Source organism: Narcine bancroftii, chromosome 6, assembly GCF_036971445.1.
Source record: "Narcine bancroftii isolate sNarBan1 chromosome 6, sNarBan1.hap1, whole genome shotgun sequence".
In the NCBI taxonomy this organism is placed as follows: Eukaryota; Metazoa; Chordata; class Chondrichthyes; order Torpediniformes; family Narcinidae; genus Narcine; species Narcine bancroftii.
In genome coordinates, this window is record NC_091474.1 from 35,351,837 (window position 1) to 35,372,822 (window position 20,986).

At 37.7% G+C, this 20,986-nt stretch overlaps 1 long non-coding RNA gene across 1 annotated transcript; it reads left to right on the forward strand.

Moving 5' to 3' along the window:
* Positions 1–2,356: 2,356 nt before the first annotated feature.
* On the forward strand, positions 2,357–8,558 carry LOC138737492 (uncharacterized). The gene is made up of 3 exons (XR_011340974.1): positions 2,357–2,419; positions 8,061–8,305; positions 8,410–8,558. It is a non-coding gene; the product is annotated as an uncharacterized lncRNA (long non-coding RNA).
* The last annotated feature ends 12,428 nt before the right edge of the window (positions 8,559–20,986 follow it).

Here is a 20,986-nt window from a genome sequence, read left to right on the forward strand (position 1 = left end):
ATTGAAAAATTTTAAAAACTGCAGATTCTGCAAATCTGAAATTATTTAAAAAACAAATGCCGAAGCCACTCAGCATGTTCGACGGATCCTGTGGAAAGAGAGACAGGGTAAACGCTTCAGGTGCTAATATTGTTGTCAGAACTGTGGAAGGGAGAAAATAATGCAACTTTCAATTGGTGGTGGGAGACATGAGTATTGCAAAGGGAAGAACTCTGATGGGTTAAAATGGGTGAGTGTGGCAGTTGGAGGAAGATTAAGCTTCTTTGCCTGTGATAGGCATTGCTCATAGCAATACTGTGGGATTTATCTAACAGGTCAGGTTGTACTATAAGAGAGAACGAAAATGAAGAAAAATTGCAGATGAATAATGAGCAAAAATGACCTGTACCAGTAGAGAAAGGAAAAAAATACCTTGAGTTGGAGAATTTGACAACGAGTCCTGAAGACTACAATGTCCCCGAATGGTGGAAGAGGTATTGCTCCTGACACTTTTGTTGATCCTTGTTGGAACAGTGCAGGAGTGAGAGGAGGATGGAGAGTGAAGGTGGCAGATAACCAGAAGCTCAAGTTCACTTGTGTGGACTGAATGCAGGTGCTCTGGAAAGTGACCATTCAATGTTCATTTAGTTCGTCCAATAGAGATGACCACATTGTGAACATTGGATGCAGACCACTCGATTAGTAGAGCAAGTGAATTATTGATTCATCTGGACTCCTGTTGGTTCCAATGAGAAAAGCTAAAAGAATAGGTGCTCCATCTCCCTTGGTTGCATGGGAAATGGGACAGAGAACAGATCAGCACAGGAACAAGCCCAAAAGCCCACGATGTCTGTTGCAAACATGATGCCTCAATTAAACTAAAAATACACTGCTTGTACATGATGTATATACCTATTCTCTGCATCTTCACATGTCTATCCAGAAGCCTCTTAGATGCTACTATTGAATACTACTACCCCAGGCAGCCACCAACCTCTATATAGAGTAAGTTGTCCAAAATATCTCCTTTAAAGACTGGTTGGTAGGGATGGAAGATACACAAAGGAAACAATTCCTATCAAATGTTGAAAGAGAATGGAATCTTTGGTTGGATCTAGTGGAAGTTGTGAATGGATTTGGGTAAGGCATGTCTTCAGCCATTGAAATGTTCTCCCATTGATGCCCATTGACTTTTGGGCAGATATATGGTTAGGAAAGATATGGACCAAATGCAGACTACTGGGACAAACACAGAATGCCAACTCAGTCAGGGTGGAAGTGTTGGACCAAAAGCCCTGTTCTGCTGTGAAAATGTCCTTGATTCTATGACCAGGTGTTTTACCAGATGTCTTAGTCGCTACAAATGATCAGATAGTGAGAATAGTTGCTTCAACCTTACCGATGGAATTTAACTCTTTGGATCAAGATTACAATCAAATCTAGACCACAATGGTCCTGGCAAAATCTGAACTGGGCATCGGTGAACAGGTTTTCAGAAATAAATGCTATTTATTAATATTGCTAATGATTTTTTTAATCATTTTGTCAATTATGGAATTTTTGGAGCAGTAAATAGCTATATTTGGGTTGTCTTGCTTTTTATGGTCCGCATCTTTGTGGACAGCTCTTCATATTTTTGGATAGATTCCAGTGTAGGTGATCTGGAAGGTTCTTTAGGTTGTGGAGTTCATGTCTTCATTTCTCCTTCCAGGATATAGCCTGGTCCCTGAGCCTTTGCAGCATTTTGTCCATTCAGCTTTTTCTTCAGATCACAGTGAATGAATTGATTTGGCTCAAACCACCAGTATGTTTATATTTGATTAAAGTCCATTCTTCTTCTCACAGTTTCTACATCTACAATTTGTTCATCGTCACATTTAGAAATAATCTCCTAAACACAAAGTTGACGAGATTAAATGATCTCTTGGAAAGCCATGGAGCTGGCATCAAAATTCTGTGCCTTCTTCTTCCAGTCCAGAAATCAACTATTCTCCATGTATTTGCTTCACCGTGTCAATTTTCCAGCAGTGCTTCTGCTGACCCTTTTCTCTCATAGCTATCACAGTAGTCTCAATCCCAAATGTACCACAACAAAACTTCAATATCACTCAATCCAGTTAGTCTTCATATAAAATTTTGCCTCCCATTACCACCAATATCTCAACAGCATGTACCTCCCACCAGGCAGCCCCAGTTCCCAGTTCCAAGCTCCTCCAGAATGTCTGTATATTGTACTGAATAAAGACTTATTTCGACAGATCCATTTTCTTTGTGGCTCATTCAAACTTCCAATAGTTATAGTATCCAAGGGCATTAATGGAATTCTCTGACTCCACAGGTTTTGAATCATTAGGTACCTCTGACTGATAGTCTTTCGGAATTTCTTGACATTTAGATCATGTCCCTCTTGTGTATGTCCTGCCATCATGATATTATGAAGGTAAGGGAAGGCACTTTATAATTTTTCTTCTCTAACTAACTTGTGCATATCTCACTGGAAGGTGATTACCCCATTTGTGACTCCAAATGGAATCCTACAAAATTGATATAAATGTCCATTGGCTTCAAATGCCATATACTTCTTATCTGACTTCTTCAGTGACACTTGGTGGTAGGCACTTTTCAAGTCAAAGGTAGAGAACACATTATATTTTGCAAGTTTGTTCACCATTTTGTCAAATCTTGGTGAGGGACAAGTGTCCAATTCCATGTATTGATTGATAGTCTGTGAATAATCCACACATATTCACTTCTTGTGTCAGTGGGTAGGATCCTTCACCAGTACCATTGGGGTTTGCCATGGTGATATGCACATCTCAATAATGCCTTCTGAAAGTAAATGGCGAATTTCATCTGCAATGAGGTCCTGATCATCTTTGCTAAAGCATCTTGATTTGGCAGCAATTGGTTTACTTGCTTGTGATAAATTTGGTAAAAGGGATGGCTCTTCTGTTTTTGCTGCTGTCAATGCACAGTAATGATCAGCACCATTTACAGTTAGCTCAGACAGAGAGAGTTGAAGGAAACCACCCTGTACTCAGTGGATGAAAACTTACCCTTTGAGGTACAGTGTGACACATCTGATGTGGCCATTTCTGCAGTCCTTACTGTTCTAACTGCTATCATGTTCAAACTGTAACTGTACAATTAAGTTGAGTGAAGCTTGGAAAGCAGCCACCAAATTTTTTAATTCTCACAACACTATATAAAGGACACTGTTTGACCTGCTGAGTTTCTCCAGCATTGTGTTTTTACTTCAGCCACGATGTGTACAGATTTTTGTGTTTTACTTTCAAAAGAATGGCTAAACTTTCTTCCAGTGCACTGTGTGCAACTTCTTTTGCTGAACGTAGGAAAGGAGAGGGGTTCACTGACAGAGTGCTGGAGTACCTGCTTAACTTCAGTTCTCCAGTTTCCTCCCACATCCCAAAGAGGTGTATGTTGCAATACATGTTCAAAAAATTCAGCAGGTGATGCAGAATCAAAAGGAATTAAAGGATAACCAACTTTTCAGGTCTGGGCCCTTTGTAAAGTATGGTTGATAGGTGAGTTTTCTGCTGTAAATTACCCTGCATGAAGATGGGAGATAGGATAGCCAGGGTGGAGTTAATGGGAAGAGAATACGTAGCAGGGATATACAGTATGGGAAATGGGATTACAATGAGACATAGACCCAATGGGCTGAATGTGCAACATCTATGCCATAAGAAGATATGAGAAATAAAACAAGCCCCATGAAAGATAACAAACAATTTGAAAAAAAATCTGGACACTATTGAAATTCAGACTGCCCTTGGATTTATCATTAATCCCTCTTTTTTCCTCAGTGTTATTTGCTCGAGAATCATTCAGTCATAAAAGAGGGTGGTTAAAAAAAAGGACGATGGTGAAGAAGGCATTTGGCATGCTTACCTTCATCAATTAGGGCAATGAGTTGGGACAATGTGTTACACTTATGTAAAATGTTGGCAAGTCCACATTCAGAGCACTGTGGACAGTCCTGATCACCTTGCTTCAGAAAAGATGTCATTAAGCTGGAAAAAATGCAGAAGAATGACTCATGAAAATCCCCCACCCTCCAATGGAAAGTTATTAAAGAAAATCCCAGAGAAAAGAAGTGAAGAGAAGAAAAATGAGAGAAAAGAAAAGGAAGGGAAAAAAGAGAAAAATAATAGAGAGAGGGATTGTTGTGGATCCATCATCTAACCCAGAAATTTCTCATTTTCAAAATTTACCTGGATCTCAAGGGGACACTAGCATTGGTCTCATGGATGAGATGGGGAACAATTAAAGATTTTCACCTATATTTTGTAGATATGGCTGCCATATTTCTTAGGTAATCTTCTCACTGGTGAACATAGCTATGCATTTCCGCATTCCAACGGGCTATACCTAGGTGTGAATCAGACTTCCATATAACTGCTATAAATTTTTTGGCCACTTCCAATGCGATCTTGATAAATATTCTTTTATAGTGCGACAACCTAATTTTAGGTCTTACACTGGCAATATTCCCCAATAAGAATAATTCTGGGTTCTGTGGAATTTGAATTCCTGTAATTTGCTCTAAGAGTTTCACCAGATATTAATTTTGAGTCTAATTTATATATAAAATCTGCTATTTTCTCTTTCACTTTATATATTTATATTTTTACCCTTGGAGACTTTTATCAGATCATTCACCTTTGGTATTAACAATTTCAATGCTGGACAAACAACAGATGGTTTATAGATTGTGCATTGCTGTTGAAAAGATTGGACTTTTGTGACTTTATAAGGAGGCAAATTGAAATATTCTATGAGACCAACTGTAATTCAACTACAGATAAATTTAATATGTGGTATGTTCCAAAAGCATATTTAAGAGAACAAATAATAAGTTATACTTTAAGGATATTTCAATTTGCCTCCTTATAAAGTCACAAAAGTCCAATCTTTTCAACAGCAATGCACAATCTATAAACCATCTGTTGTTTGTCCAGCATTGAAATTGTTAATACCAAAGATGAATGATCTGATAAAAGTCTCACTTTATGATGCCAAAAACAAATCTAACCTAGAGTAGGAATTATGTCTATTAGAATAGAAAGAATAGTCCATTTCCCTTGGATGAGATCTGCTCCAGGCATACATTAAATTCTATTCTCTCACCGCCTTTGTCCTAACAATTGCCCTTGTTTATTTATCTAGACTAGAGCTGATCTAGACAAAAATTAAAATCCCCTCCAATTAGTACCTTTTCATGTGCTGATTTGAAAAAAAAAATTCATTAATAAATTTCTCATCAACAGTGTCAGAGCATTCAGATTCACCAGTGTTCAGGATTCTGAATATATCTGACCATCTACCATTGCAAACCATGATTTCTAACTACATCCTGTATACTAACTGGAAGAATTTTTTGTATCAAAATCACTACTCTTTCTTTTGAGTTAAAAGAAGAACCCATGACCTGAAAACCCAATCTCTTTTTAATTTTTGATGTTTTTTTTCATTTAAGTGAGTTTCTTGAAGGCCAGGTCTGCCTCCATTAAAAAAGAAGTGTCAATATCCTCTTTCTTTTCACCGTCCCATTTAACATTAAAACTTATCAATTTTACTGTGTTACTCATCCCTATAGAGCACACATGTCAAACTCTGGCCTGCGGGCTAAATTTGGCCCGCAATATAATTATATTTGGCCCGCAAGATCATTTCAAAAATGTATTAGAGGTGGCCCACCCTGCAGCGAGAGCCGATGCTGTATTTTGGTAATGTCATCCCCACCCTCCTCCCCCTTCATTGCACATCCTTCCCCACCCCCTAACTATCCCCTCCCCCCTAAAGCCACCCCCCTTAAAAGATGGCCAGAATATTCTCAAAAAGGAATCCAGAATGGTAAAGTTCCACAAACCTTCTGCTGGGAATCCTAACAACACCCGTGCATCAGATCCACGGGACGCGGAGGGAGCAAGAGTGTTGCAGGTTGACCGTGCAAACTTTGAGAATGGGGAAAACAAAATTGTAACACGAGAAGTCTGTCGGTGTCATCAGCCGGCAAGCCAGTTGGAAGGCTCCCCGCACAACCAGTCACTTCTCCCACCTGTCGAGAGATGCGGCGGATTGGCGAGCGCCTGTGATTTCCTGTCGGCGCGACGGACATGGCAGGCTGCGCACAGCCCCCGCTGTTCCGCAAAGGCTGATCAGCAGCGCGCTGGGCCTGAGTGGGTGGGTAAGCAGGGGTGGGCAGAGGGTGTAGGTGAGGAGTAATGGGCAGGGGAAGTTATGGTGGTGCGAGGGGCAGTTAGAGGGAGGGATGAGTAGAAGGAGGGGTGGATAGTGAAGAGGTAAAAGGGGAGGGGCAGGGCGAGTAGGGGAGGGGTGATTAGAGGGTGAGAGACGGGTAGAGGGAGGAACAGGTTGAGGGGAGAGGCAGTAGAGGGGCGTGTATAGGATGGGGTGGGTAGAGGCAGAGCGAGTGGAGTGAGGGGTGAGTAGAGGTTGGGTAAAGGACTGGTCAGGTAGAGGGATGGTGGGTCGAGGGTGAATAGAGGCCTAGAGCCTGAGGAGTGAGCAGGAAATGCTGAGTCCTGATGCAGGCCAAAATGGACACAGCCTGTGAATGCTGACTACATCTCCACAGGGACCAAATATGTTTCCCTCAGGTCAAGCAAAGGGTGAACTTGAGCTACCTACTCTTGACCTGTAACATTATCCTCCTAAAGTTTAACATTACATATGTTGAAAGAAGAGAAAACATGCAGATGTTGTTGAAAATTTTCAATAAATATTTAGTTCGGCCCTCGACTTAGTCCAAGTTTTTAATTTTGGCCCTCCGTGAATTTGAGTTTGACACCCCTGCTATAGAGGTTTATCAAATCAAGTCCTTTACCCTCCCATCCCTTAATTCCACGTCTTCCCCCTCATCGATTGATCAATCCTTATCCTATGGGGAAAAAACGCACGGTCTCCAACAATCCCAATGGAAAAATAAATAAGGAATAAAGTAGAAATAAAGGAAATAGAAGTAGAAACAATCTCCCCTGACTCCTGTAGAGTGTTGATAATAGATTTTGCAACTCTACCCCCCTCCATTTTAGGGGTTGCGGCAAAATCTACACGTACATACATGATGTGAGAGAAATCAGGTCCCCACCATCCCTAGTAATCCCAAAGTAATAATATTTCATTCTTTATATGCAAGAGAAATACATAAAAAAGAAAAAAGAAAACATTTCCTAAAATGCATGCACCATTTCAATCGTTAAGTTTTGGCAATTGATTCTCAAAGGCTGAAGATCCAAAAAGAATCTCTTTTCACCACCTGGCTGAATGGCGCAGTGTGAAATTATATCCTTTATGCCAAAGGGATCTTTTTACTGGGTTGTGTTTCCATCTCTGTTTCAACAATGCTGCACTTATATCTGGATAGAACTATACTTTGTCTTCATTGGCTTCCAATGGTCCTCTTCTTGCCTTTGCTCCCTTCCCCGCTGCACCAAGTTTTTTTTTTCTCTGTCTTGATATTTTTAACATTTAATCAATACAGAACATGGCTTTTGGTCTGATATAGGACGGAGCATAAGGGACCAATGTGCCCTCTCAATCTCAATACATGTTCTATTGTCTTCACCCAAGACCATAGGCAACCAGTCCTGGAAGAAGAATATAGGTTCCCCTCCTTCCACTCCTTTGAGAGCAACAATTTTGATATTGTTCCTTCTGCTAAAGTTTTCTAATACGTCCATTTTTTCCCATAATTTCTTTCTTTCTGCAGACCATCCATCTATTTCATTCTCTGTTTTATCCGTTCTATCCATTACATCCTCCATTTTCTCCTCCACATTCTTTATTCTCAGTCAGGCTTCCTTGCAATTGTCACAACTGATAAAATATTATTAAGTTTTTTACTTGTATGTTTTTCTTTCTTATCCAAAGCCTTCATTACATCTTCAGTGGTATATTTAATGCTCCTTTTTTCATTTGTTTTTTACCCTTACTGGGAGCTGTAACAGTTCATTATTTATCTTCTTCTTCCAAACTTGTATAAATTTCTTCACTCTCAGTGCTATCATTGTCGAATCATCTTCTTCCTCCTCCAGGTCAGATTGCTGCTGTCTTCCTTCAGTAATGCTAGTGGTGCCAGCAACCTTGACACCTTCAACCGATTTGTGCATGCGTCTGCCTATATGCAAGCTTGTCTTCAGCGGCGTCTGTTCATTCTAGCAGGCAAAACACACTGCCGCTTGCCCCAGTGAGTGAACCCCTTACACAGATGCCGGGCTAAGCATCAGTCCCAGGCTTGAAGAAGCCCGGCCTCTGCTTCTGACTGCCATCTCCGATGCAGGTTAGTTTTCTTTGGTGACATTCTGGTAAGGATTAAATGTATGTTTTCTTCCAAGTTGAATAGTTAAATGTTGTTTTTCTTTCTCATTTTTATCGATTCTCCAGAAGTGGGACCAGTTTGCATTGACAAATATCAGAAACATGGACGAAACCCCCATGAATTTCAAAATGACAGGCAATAAATCAGTGGAATGGAAAGGTGTAAAGACTGTGCAAACCAGGCCACGAAAGGACTAGGTTTACCGTGGTGCTATCGTTCATGGCCAATGGGACAAAGTTAAGACCCATAGTAATCTTGAAACAAAAATTAAACAAAAATTAAATTCTCTGTTGGTATTTTTGTAAATTTTTATGAAAAAGGATGGATGGATGGGATGGATGGATGAAAATGCTGTAAAACTATTGATAGACAATGCGTGGATCAGGCGGATAGAAGGTTTATGCAAGGAACAGAATTTGCTGGTCTAGGATGTTTCGTAGACACTTAACTTAAAAGTAGATTCATACTACATAATCCCAGGTGGTTTGATGTCTATATTGTAACCTCTTGATGTCTGCTTGAACAAGCCATTCAAAGACCATGTGCACGAGGAATGGATTACATGGATGTCGAGTGCAGAAAATCTATTTACAAAAGGTGGGGCAATGCATGTTGCATCACTTGATATGCTGTGTAACTTTGTGCTCAAGGCATGAGACAAAGTGAAAGTCGAGACTGTGATAAAATCATTTAAAAAGTGCGGTATCTCTTGTGCAATTGATGGCACGGAAGATGATTTATTGTGGGACACTGATGATGAAGCTGAAGCCGCCTCATCAGATACAGACGGGGACCCAAATGATGACTGTTTAAACAGTGAGAGAATGGACGTGCTCGTTGCTGTCTTTGCCTCAGACGATGATAGGGAGAGTGATTTTGAAGGGTTCTAAATGTGTTGCTGCTTTCAGCAAAAATCTCAATGAAAATCAGTCACATTTGGGGTTTTTTTTTTGTTTTTCAAGGGTCGACTTACACGTCGAAGTCGCTTTACTTAGGTCGACATACGCCAAATTGGTTTTTCAGTGTGGATTGGATTTTGAGCTGAATTTAAGGTCTCAAAAGTATATCCGACATACAAGTTGACCCCCATTTGTTTTTGGTTTCACAACTTGATTTATACACCAAAATATACAGTCATGAATTGAGTGATCATTTATGCTTCATGCAGTAGTTTCTCATGCTGGTGTGAAATTCATGCCAAACTGGTGTACTGAATTGAATTGAATGAATGAGATGAGACCTGCTCTGGAGAAGATGAACTTTGATCAATATTGTCTCAGGTTTTGAGCAGCATGGTTAGCCTAGCAGTCAACGCAATGTAGACTTACAATATGACAAAAAGGATTATATCCAAAAAAAGGGTACATGATTGGAAAATGTTAAGGTGATTTTCATAATTAGCAGCCCAAAATCAATAAAATACACCAAAAAGTGTTCATGAAGCAAAATTTTCATTGGGCACTATCTTTTGAAATTAAATCTCTGTGGGATTTGAACTCATGCCTCTAGATCAATAGTCCAGAATTCTGATTGTTGGTCCAATAGCAAAACTATATTGCTATTGTGTCCTTTGGGAGATGATGATTGTTTAGGCAAGACCACGCTATATCTGGTAGAGATCAAGTCAAATAGTCACAATTAATGCAGTAGTTTGAGAGCATGGAAAAGAACCCATGTTTCAATGGTCTTTGGAAACAGAATTATATTAAGCTATTGTGCTTAACTCTATGGTCCATCATGTTCTTCCATGATCTAAAGCCAATAGTCAAACCTCGGATCCATGTAGGAGCATTCTGAGGAGGGATCTTCTCATATTCCCTTTGTCTGAAGTCTACAAAGAAAATGAAATTTTGAACTGAAAAAAATTTGTTCAAGATGGAGTCTAGTGTAGTACATAAAAGTGTTGGACAAACACAGCATATTATGTTGCATTCATGGAGATTGAAAAGACAGTTGATGTTTCAGATTTGAGCTCTTCTTCAGGTGACAACTCAAGCCCAAAAACTCAATGGAATTTGGACCTAGTGAAAACAAATGAAATCATATTTAGATTGTTTCATCAAATTGTGTGCTTTATGAAACTTCTGGCAACTTTATCAAATTGGTTTTGCAAACCAAATAATAAAACAATTTATAACCACAATCATCTTGATGCTGAACATTTATTTTGATTACACTTGGAAGAACATTCAGCTTTTGCCCAAAGTGGGTTTAAAATAAAGATTTCTTAACCATGAGACTAAAGTCATTATGTGCTCTTCAAGCAATTCTTGGTTTCATTTAAACATAAATCCAATATCGATAGGGCCTGAGACATTTTCTTCAGTTTATGGGAAATTGCAAATGAATGCTGAGTTGAAATTAGTTTAGGTGTGGTGTTAAATCATAATTAATGTTGAAATAATCCTTCAATGTTATTCATATGGTGAAATAATTACATCACTGAATCCCTAGCACAATTGTCATTTTATTGACATTGTTACAGAGTTCTGTGTTGTGTATTGGCCTATGTATTGTGTGGTTTTGTGTTGAAAAGTAAGAGTTTGCCTTAGAGAGCCAAGGTGAAGGTGGACTGCTGAGAAAATGGGAGATGGACTGAGCATGTGCAGAAAATTATCTAAAGATTTCTGGACTTGGACGATAAATCACCACTGGGTGCTGCTGTTGCAAGTGGCCCAGAGCATGAGTCATGGTCTGGAGGACAGTTTAGAATGTTGGGCATTTCAAAAAGGATGAACATTCTGAAGGGAGCCAGAAGGAACCGGACCAAGCCAGTGGTTCCTCTCTCTCTAAGCAACACAAGACAACTTTGAATTTTGTGCTCTCTCTCTCTCTCTCTCTCTCTCTCTCTCTTGGCTTCAGTTTACCAAACAAACTGAATTTTGTTTATGATCTTTGCTTCGGTTGAGATCAAAGTTTTGTGAGTCTTGTGTGTTTTGTGTTTGTTTTGTGTCTAAGGTTTTTCTGAGGGCTGGTTGGAAGTGTAGCTTAGACTTTGACTGCATATGTTATATTTAGGCTGGGGAATTTATTAGTTTTACACTGTTATAGAGATTTGCATAGTAACCAGTGGGCATTGTTATAAAAGGGGGGATTTTGAATTAAAGTTTGAAGGTGAATTTTTTGTTAATAAAGTAATTGTTTATCTTTACCCCTGTGTGATATGCCTTCTTTGTGGTTGCTGGTTTGATCTTGTAACAACATTAACATAGAAGATTACAGAACAGGACCTTCAGCCCTCAATGTTGTGTCGATTTATACTGTATATTCCAAGAAAAAACTTTTCCTACCTCATAACCCTCTATTTTCTTTTCATGCATGTGCCTGTCTGAGAGCTTCTTAAATGCCCCTAATTTTTCAGCTTCCACCACCAGAGCCATCCACTACCCTCACTACCCATCATATTCCTGATGTCTCCTCCAAATTTCCTTCTCTTCACTCTGTACAGATGTCCTCTGGTGTTTGCTATTCCTGCCCTTGGCAAAAAGGCACTGGCCTTTCACCATATCTATTCCTTTCTGGATCTTGAAAACCTCTATTATGTCTCCTCTCATCCTTCTTTACTCCGCACAGAAAAGTCCGAGCTCTGCTAACCTTGCCTCATAAGACTTATTTTCCAATCCAGGCAACATCCTGGTAAATCTCATCTGCACCCTCTCCATAGCATCCACATTCTTCCTATAATGAGGTGGCCTGAAATGAACACAATGCTCTAAGTGTGGTCTCACCAGGGATTTGTAGAGTTGCAACATGTCCTCTTGACTCTTGAACTATTAATAAAGCCCAGTCTTCTTAACTATCCATGTTAATCTGCATGGCAACCTTGAGAGATGTATTAACTTACAGGAATGAATCTTGAGTGAACATGCACGCACATATAACATGCAGAAAATAATAAATGGTGTAAAAAATTCATATAATGCACACAAGCATATGCTGCATGGGTGTAGTATGAAACACACAATTTTTTTCAAGAAGCAAACCTTTTGAAAAAGTTTGTTGTCCAGTGTAACTTACATAAATCTAGAATTTGGAGGAAATGCTTTGTTTTAATAATATTAACCATAAAACTATCAGTTTGTTGTAACCACCCTTTTGGATCACTAACAACTTTTGGGGAAGGCAATTACTGTTCTGGCCTTTATCTCATTCCATATCCATCAATGTAGTTGTCTCTTTGTTGAATTCTTAGCCAAAGGTCATTATTAACAATGTCCAAATCCCATTTAACAGCTTTCCTTCATGGGTCAGGCAGCTTGGCCAATAGTGGATCCACTTAACACTCTCGGTCATGGATTTTCAGTTCCCTCCTGGAATACATTCAGTGTCTTTAATTTGCTTGTTCCTTCCAGGTGATGTTCAGCGTGAAGGTAAGTGCGGAAGAGTGGTAATTTACAGAATGTTTACTTGTCTGATTACCCCTCCATAAATCTTCGTCCGCAAAGCCAAGCCAAAGAAAGAATTCTGGAACCTCATGGTGCAAAGATTAAGAGAGGTGTTCTCCAGGAAATGCTGCCAGGTTAACAGATTCAATCAACTTTTGTCCTCTATAGTGCCAGGAGTATTGTCACATAACACACCTAGTTTTATTCTCAATGACTGACATAAATGAGTGGCCTGCTAAGCTATTTTTAATACAAGACAGTCAGAGTATTATGAATTTGCCATCATATCACAGCTGTGAAACATGATGGGGAAACAGGAGGTTTAAAAATCCAATCCCATAGCCATTGTCATCAGTTTATTTCAGGGGTTCCCAAACTTTTTAGACCAGTGACCCCATCAAGGGGGGTGCTGCTGAACCAGGGGGGTGGGGTGGTGGTGTGAGCGCAGGGTAGGGTGATCAGACATCCGGTGTTAGGTGGATACCAACTAGACAAGTCTGTGTACAAATTGAACAGCATGAATGATCTGGATAAACACAGAAACCAACTTAATAAACAAATCATCTGATTTGGAAAGATGTGTGATCTGGAATATCTGTAAACAAAATAGGCTAGATCCTTTCATTCTACTGGCCACGTAAGCAATAAACAGTTGAAAGGAGTTTTTGACTTTATCACAGCATTGACCTTGCCCTGCCTTGATTTTGTTTTGTAAAGAGAAAATCTTAGGCATAAGAGCTTCTGAGCAGAGAACCCAGATGCAAGTGATTTATTTTGACATAGAGAGAGCCCAGGGCAGATTTTATAATCTTTTTTTTTTCAAAACTTTATTTAAAAGAATTTAGACAACTTACAATCAAACATAACAGAAAAGGAAACAATTTCTTGTATATATTAAAAACCAAAATAAACAAAAACTCCTCCCACCCTCCCACCCCTTCAACCAGCCCCCTTAAGGGGAGCCAAATATAAAGATAATACAGTGATTATAAAGAATATTTCAAAGTATTTCTAAATTCATATACTCCAAATAAGACCACATTTTAACAAAAAACAAATAATTATCATGCAAGTGTCATGTAATTTTTTTCCATAATAATACCATTTCTCGACTCATTTATTTTCCAATCCAGGCAACATCCTGGTAAATCTCATCTGCACCCTCTCCATAGCATCCACATTCTTCCTATAATGAGGTGGCCTGAAATGAACACAATGCTCTAAGTGTGGTCTCACCAGTGATTTGTAGAGTGGCAACATGTCCTCTTGACTCTTGAACTATTAATAAAGCCCAGTCTTCTTAACTATCCATATTAATCTGCATGGCAACCTTGAGAGATATATTAACTTACAGGAATGAATCTTGAGTGAACATGCACACACATATAACGTGCAGAAAATCATAAATGGTGTAAAAAAAATTCATATAATGCACACAAGCATATGCTGCATGGGTGTAGTATGAAACACACAATTTTTTTCAAGAAGCAAACCTTTTGAAAAATGTTATTGTCCAGTGTAACTTACATAAATCTAGAATTTGGAGGAAATGCTTTGTTTTAATAATATTAACCATAAAACTATCAGTTTGTTGTAACCACCCTTTTGGATCACTAACAACTTTTGGGGAAGGCAATTACTGTTCTGGCCTTTATCTCATTCCATATCCATCAATGTAGTTGTCTCTTTGTTGAGTTCTTAGCCAAAGGTCATTATTAACAATGTCCAAATCCCATTTAACAGCTTTCCTTCATGGGTTAGGCAGCTTGGCCAATAGTGGATCCACTTAACACTCTCGGTCATGGATTTTCAGTTCCCTCCTGGAATATATTCAGTGTCTTTAATTTGCTTGTTCCTTCCAGGTGATGTTCAGCATGAAGGTAAGTGAGGAAGAGTGGTAATTTACAGAATGTTTACTTGTCTGATTATCCTTCCATAAATCTTCATACGCAAAGCCAAGCCAAAGAAAGAATTCTGGAACCTCATGGTGCAAAGATTAAGAGAGGTGTTCTCCAGGAAATGCTGCCAGGTTAACAGATTCAATCAACTTTTGTCCTCTATAGTGCCAGGAGTATTGTCACATAACACACCTAGTTTTATTCTCAATGACTGACATAAATGAGTGGCCTGCTAAACTATTTTTAATACAAGACAGTCAGAGTATTATGAATTTGCCATCATATCACAGCTGTGAAACATGATGGGGAAACAGGAGGTTTAAAAATCCAATCACATAGCCATTGTCATCAGTTTATTTCAGTGGTTCCCAAACTTTTTAGACCAGTGACACCATCAAGACTACATGGTCCCTCATTGGAGGGGGGGGGGGGGGGGCGGTGCTGCTAGACCAGGGGGGTGGGGTGGTGGTGGGAGCGCAGGGTAAGGTGATCAGACATCTGGTGTTAGGTGGATACCAACTAGACAAGTCTGTGTACAAATTGAACAGCATGAATGATCTGGATAAACACAGAAACCAACTTAATAAACAAATCATCTGATTTGGAAAGATGTGTGATCTGGAATATCTGTAAACAAAATAGGCTAGATCCTTTCATTCTACTGGCCACGTAAGCAATAAACAGTTGAAAGGAGTCTTTGACTTTATCACAGCATTGACCTTGCCCTGCCTTGGTTTTGTTTTGTAAAGAGAAAATCTTAGGCATAAGAGCTTCTGAGCAGAGAACCCAGATGCAAGTGATTTATTTTGACATAGAGAGAGCCCAGGGTAGATTTTATAATCTTATTTTCAAAACTTTATTTAAAAGAATTTAGACAATTTACAATCAAACATAACAGAAAAGGAAACAATTTCTTGTATATATAAAAAACAAAATAAACAAAAACTCCTCCCACCCTCCCACCCCTTCAACCAGCCCCCTTAAGGGGAGCCAAATATAAAGATAATACAGTGATTATAAAGAATATTTCAAAGTATTTCTAAATTCATATACTCCAAATAAGACCACATTTTAACAAAAAACAAATAATTATCATGCAAGTTACATGTAATTTTTTCCATAATAATACCATTTCTCAACTCATTTTGTCAGCGTGTTATATTAATCTCCACATTATCCTTCCAAGTACTAGCTACACATTTTTGTGCTACAGATAACACTAGTTGTACAAATGCAATTTGAAATTTATCCAACCCTAGTCCTTTAAAAGAAACTATATATCCCAATAAGAAAATTGATGGGTCTAACGGTAATTTAATCTTAAATAATTTTTCCAAAACCAATCTAATTACTTCCCAAAATGGTTGTATTTTAAAACAAGACCAAACAGCATGTAAAAAAGTTCCAGTACATAGTCCAGATCTAAAATAAGAATCCAAATTACTAAATCCATATTTTTTCAATTTCTCTGGAGTCAAATATAACTGATGTAAAAAATTATAATTAACCATTCCATAATGTACATTTGTCCCTTTAGTTACACTATCAGAACACATAACCTTCCAATTATCTTCTGGAAAAATATAGGTTAAATCACTTTCCCATTTAAGCCTAGATTTCTCCCATTCTGGTTTATCCATACTATCCTGTAACAATTGGTACAAATCTGAAATATAACCTTTCTTAGGTACAGAAGAAATCAAAGATTTCAAATTTCATTAACATGGGTAAATTCATCTCTTTACCTTAATTATCTTTTATCAAAGCTCTGAGTTGATAATACCCAAAGAAAGAATTTATAGATATATCAAATTTCTCCCTCAATTGAATAAAGGAAAGAAATTGCCCTTCTTCAAAACAGTCCCAAATTATCTTTATGCCCTGAGAATTTCATCTGTTTAAATGATTATTAAACATTTAAAAAGGAATAAGTTGGTTATGATATAATAGGGTTGAATTAGAAATTTACCCTTTGATCTTAAAATCTTATTTCTTTTAACTCATATCCTTAACAAATGTTTTAATACCGGCATATTACTTTCCTGCAATAAATCCACATTCTATTTAAATATAAACTGATGTATCTCAACTTCAGATATACAAGCCATTTCCACCTTTCCCCAACTCAGAGGTTGGTCCACATCCATCAATCTGCTAACAAATTTCAACTGAGCTGCATCATAATAATTTTGAAAGTGAGGTAACTGCAAACCATTGATTTTTCCATGTAAATTTATATAAAGCTACTCAGGCTAATTTTCCTTTCCATAAAAACTCCCAGACTGTCCTATTCAGGTCCTAAAAAAAACCCTTTGAAAGTAAACATGGTATAGACTGAAACAAATATTGAATTTGTGGAAAAATATTCATTTTAACACAATTAACTCGACCAATTAATGTTAATGGGAAATCTTTCTATTTAATCAAATCCGTTTTAATCCTTTTTAATAAAGGGACATAATTCATTTTATATAAAGACTGGTAGTCTGTGTTTACTACCACTCCCAATATATTTAATTCTATCTGATCACTTCAATTTTATAATACTTTTATATTCTGAATAATCTCCATCCCCAACTGGCAATATTTCACTCTTATCCAAATTTACTTTATATCCAGATTACTCTCCAAATTTTAACAAACAATCTTGTAAATATTTCAAAGACTGTTCCACATCTGTCAAATATCATCCGCAAATAAATTAATCTTATATTCATCCTCCACAATTTTCATTCCTTTAATCTTATCATTCTGTCTTATTGTCTGAGCTAATGGTTTAATAGCCAATGCAAATATGGCTGGTGACAATGGACACCTTGTCAAGTTGAACATGTTAAGTTAAATGATAAGGAAATTTGACCATTTGTCACCACTCCAGCAGTTGGGTTTGTTTATAAGGTCTAAACCCAGTCTATAAAATAAGGGACAAAATTAAACCTCTAACACCTTAAACAAAAAATTCCACTCAACCCTATCAAAGGCTTTTTCCGCATCCAGCGCAACCACCTTTGGATGATTGGGCTGCTGTCTAAGTGTATTGACTAATGTTAACAATCTAAGAATATTATCAGACACATTTCTATTTTTAATAAAGCTTGTTTGATCTATATGTATCAACTGAGGTAAATATTTGGCAAGTCTATTCGCTAACACATTCGCTATAATTTTATAATCTACATTTAATAAAGAAATAGGTCTGTACAAAGATACTTTCAATGGATACCTATCTTTCTTAGAAATCACAGTAATTATAGCACTTGAACAAGGTTCTGGTAACAACTGCTCCTCTACTACTTGCTGCAACACATCTCCAAATATAGAGGATAAATCTTCATAAAATACTTTATAAAATGGAACAGAAAATCCATCTTCTCCTGGCGACTTTCCATTTGGCATCTCTTGTATGGCCTCTTTAATCTCAAAATCTGTAAATGGAGCATTCAATTCTTTAACCTCATCCTGCCCTAAAACAGGTAAGTTTATTTTAGATAAATAGGATTCAATAGAACCAGCGACCTGCTTTCCCTCAGAAGTATATAATTTTTGATAAAATGAATAAAACTGATCATTAATTTCCTGAGGTTTATAGGTAACTATTGAACTCTTTTACACAGCATTAATAGTTTGTGATGTCTGTTCTGTTTTTAATTGCCATGCTAATACCTTATGAGCTCGCTCATCCAGTTCGTAATAACATTGTTTAGATCAATGAAGCAGATGCGCGTACTGATAAGTTTGTAAAGTATTATAACGTAGTTTAAACTTAATTAAAGCAGATTTTTTTGTCTTCTGCAGCATCTTTCTGAAATTCCTTTTCCAATTCAGCAATTTGTTTCTCTAATATTAAGTTTTCCACCGCATATTGCATTTTAACTTTCGTAGTATAACTAATAATTGGCCCTCATAAATATGCTTACAAAGCATTCCACAATACAAAATTTCTATGTACCGAATTGACATTCTCAGCCTAAAACAAAGTAATCTGTCTCTTAACAAAAGTAATAAACTCCGGTTTCTTCAATAGGATTGTATTAAACCTCCATCTATAAGACGATTGTACTACTTCTGAACCTACACAGGAAAAAAATAACATAGAATGATCTGATAGAACCTGACTTTTATACTCAACCTGCAATACTCTACCTTGCAGATGTGCCGAAACCAAAAAAAAAATCTATTCTAGAAAAAGAATCATGTCTAGAGGAATAAAAAGAAAAGTCTTTCTCTGTAGGGTTTACTCTCCTCCAAACATCAACCAAATTCAAATCCTTCATCAAAGTTCCTATTTGTGTTGCCGCCTTTGATTTCCTTATACTTTTCAGAGATCTAACCAATAAAGGATCCAAAACACAATTAAAATCTCCCCCGACCAAAATATTATTATTGGCCTGATTAAACAATAAAAAAGCCTCTGACATGAACCGTTCATCATCTACATCAGGTGCATAAATATTTAATAAAGTCCACAATTCAGCAAAAATTTTACAATTAACCATCAAAACCCTCCCAGCATTTCCTTCATACGATTCCAATTCAAATGGTAATTTCTTATGAATTAAAATCACTACACCCTTCGCTTTAGAATTAAAAGAAGAAAATACATGGCCAACCCACTCTCTCTTTAATTTCAAATGTTCTTTTTCAGTCAAATGTGTTTCTTGCAGAAAAGCAATATCAACTTTCATTTTTCTTATATAAGCCAAAACTCGTTTACGTTTAATTGGGTTATTCAAACCCTGAATATTAAAAGTTGCAAAATTCAAATTAGACATTTCTTAATCTAATAATATATTCCACTACTATAAAATAATGCTCCCCTTCTAATTCCCTTAATATTCTAACCCCCCACCCCATGTAAAAATTCCAAAAAAAGAAAAAAAAACTAATAGTCCTCAAAACAAACAACTAAAAAAATAGTAGCCCCCTAAAAATCTGGGTGTGGTAAAACCCACTAGTGGCAGATGACTGAAGGTCTCAGTGTCATCCAGTCAGTCTTTCACAAAGTACTGAAACAAGAATAGTCAACCCAATGATTCCAGTCCCAATGATTGTTCCGAATCTTCAATATCAAGAAGACTTTGTGTCAATTCAACTTTCCATGTTTCCCATTCTTCCCATTTCCATTGCCATTTACCCTCCTCTTAGGTGACAGTGATGATGATCGTCCATTTCTTCGTAAATCTGGCAATAAATTAGCAAAAATTAATGCATCATGATCATTTTCAAAGAATTGAATTGAAAGTTCCCATAAAAATCTTTCAACACGGCCAGATAACGAAAGGCAAATTTATATCCCTTTTGCCACAATACTTCTTTAACTGAATTAAATTCTCAGCACCTTCTAATAATTTCTTGACTCAAATCCGCATAAAAAATCCACCCTATTATTCTGGACCATCATTGGAGCCTGATTCTGTCGTGCTTTTTGCACCACCATTTGTAATATCATTTCTCTGTCTTGATATTTCAAACAGCGAATCAAAACTGCTCATGGTGGTTGGCCTGGAAATGGTTTCTTCCTTAGTGCTCTATGTGCTCGATCTAACTCCAGACCATCCGGAAAAAATTCCTTGCCCAACACCTCAGGAATCCATTGCTTAAAAAACTTTACCGGATCAGGACCTTTTATATCTTCTGGAAGACCTACTATTTTTACGTTATTTCTTTGACCCTGATTTTCTAATGAATCGATCTTTTACAATAATTCCTTCTTCTGGATCCCCCAATCCACGAACGAATCCTCAATTTTTTCCATTTTTTCTCTATTATGCTCCACTTGGTTCTTACATTCAAAAAAAGCTTCTTCAATCTTTTTAAAGTTATCTTGTACAGTATCCACTGATTATCTACTAACATCACTTTTAACTACATTAATATCTTGCTTCATTCAAGTAATTTCTTCACATATAGTAGTCATTTTAGTTTTCACTTCCATAAATCCTTGAGTCATCTGAGTAGACATCTGTATTGACATATTTTCCATTTGATGAGCAATCCCTTCCAAAATTGTGAACACAGAATCCAGTCCAGGTTCCATCACCTCCCTTTGAGGCCTACCTTCTCTGGTCTCAGTCCCCATTTCTTCCTGTGTAAGTTCCTGTAATGTTGATCTTTCTTCCTCCTCTAACATCATAGGTCCTCTTGCAGTGTGGCTGCGGGTCTGGACGCCCGTCAACAGCATGCCAACCTCGTCATCCTGCCACCGTTCAGGCTCCCCCATAGCCCACACCTTGTCCAGTAATTCCTGGACCCGTGCTGCTCCGCGCATGCCCAGCAAAGTCACTGACTGCGCAGGTGCTTCTTCCAATGCTACACTGCGCGCTTCTGGACCGCCATGCAGTATTGAGGGCTCGCGGGTC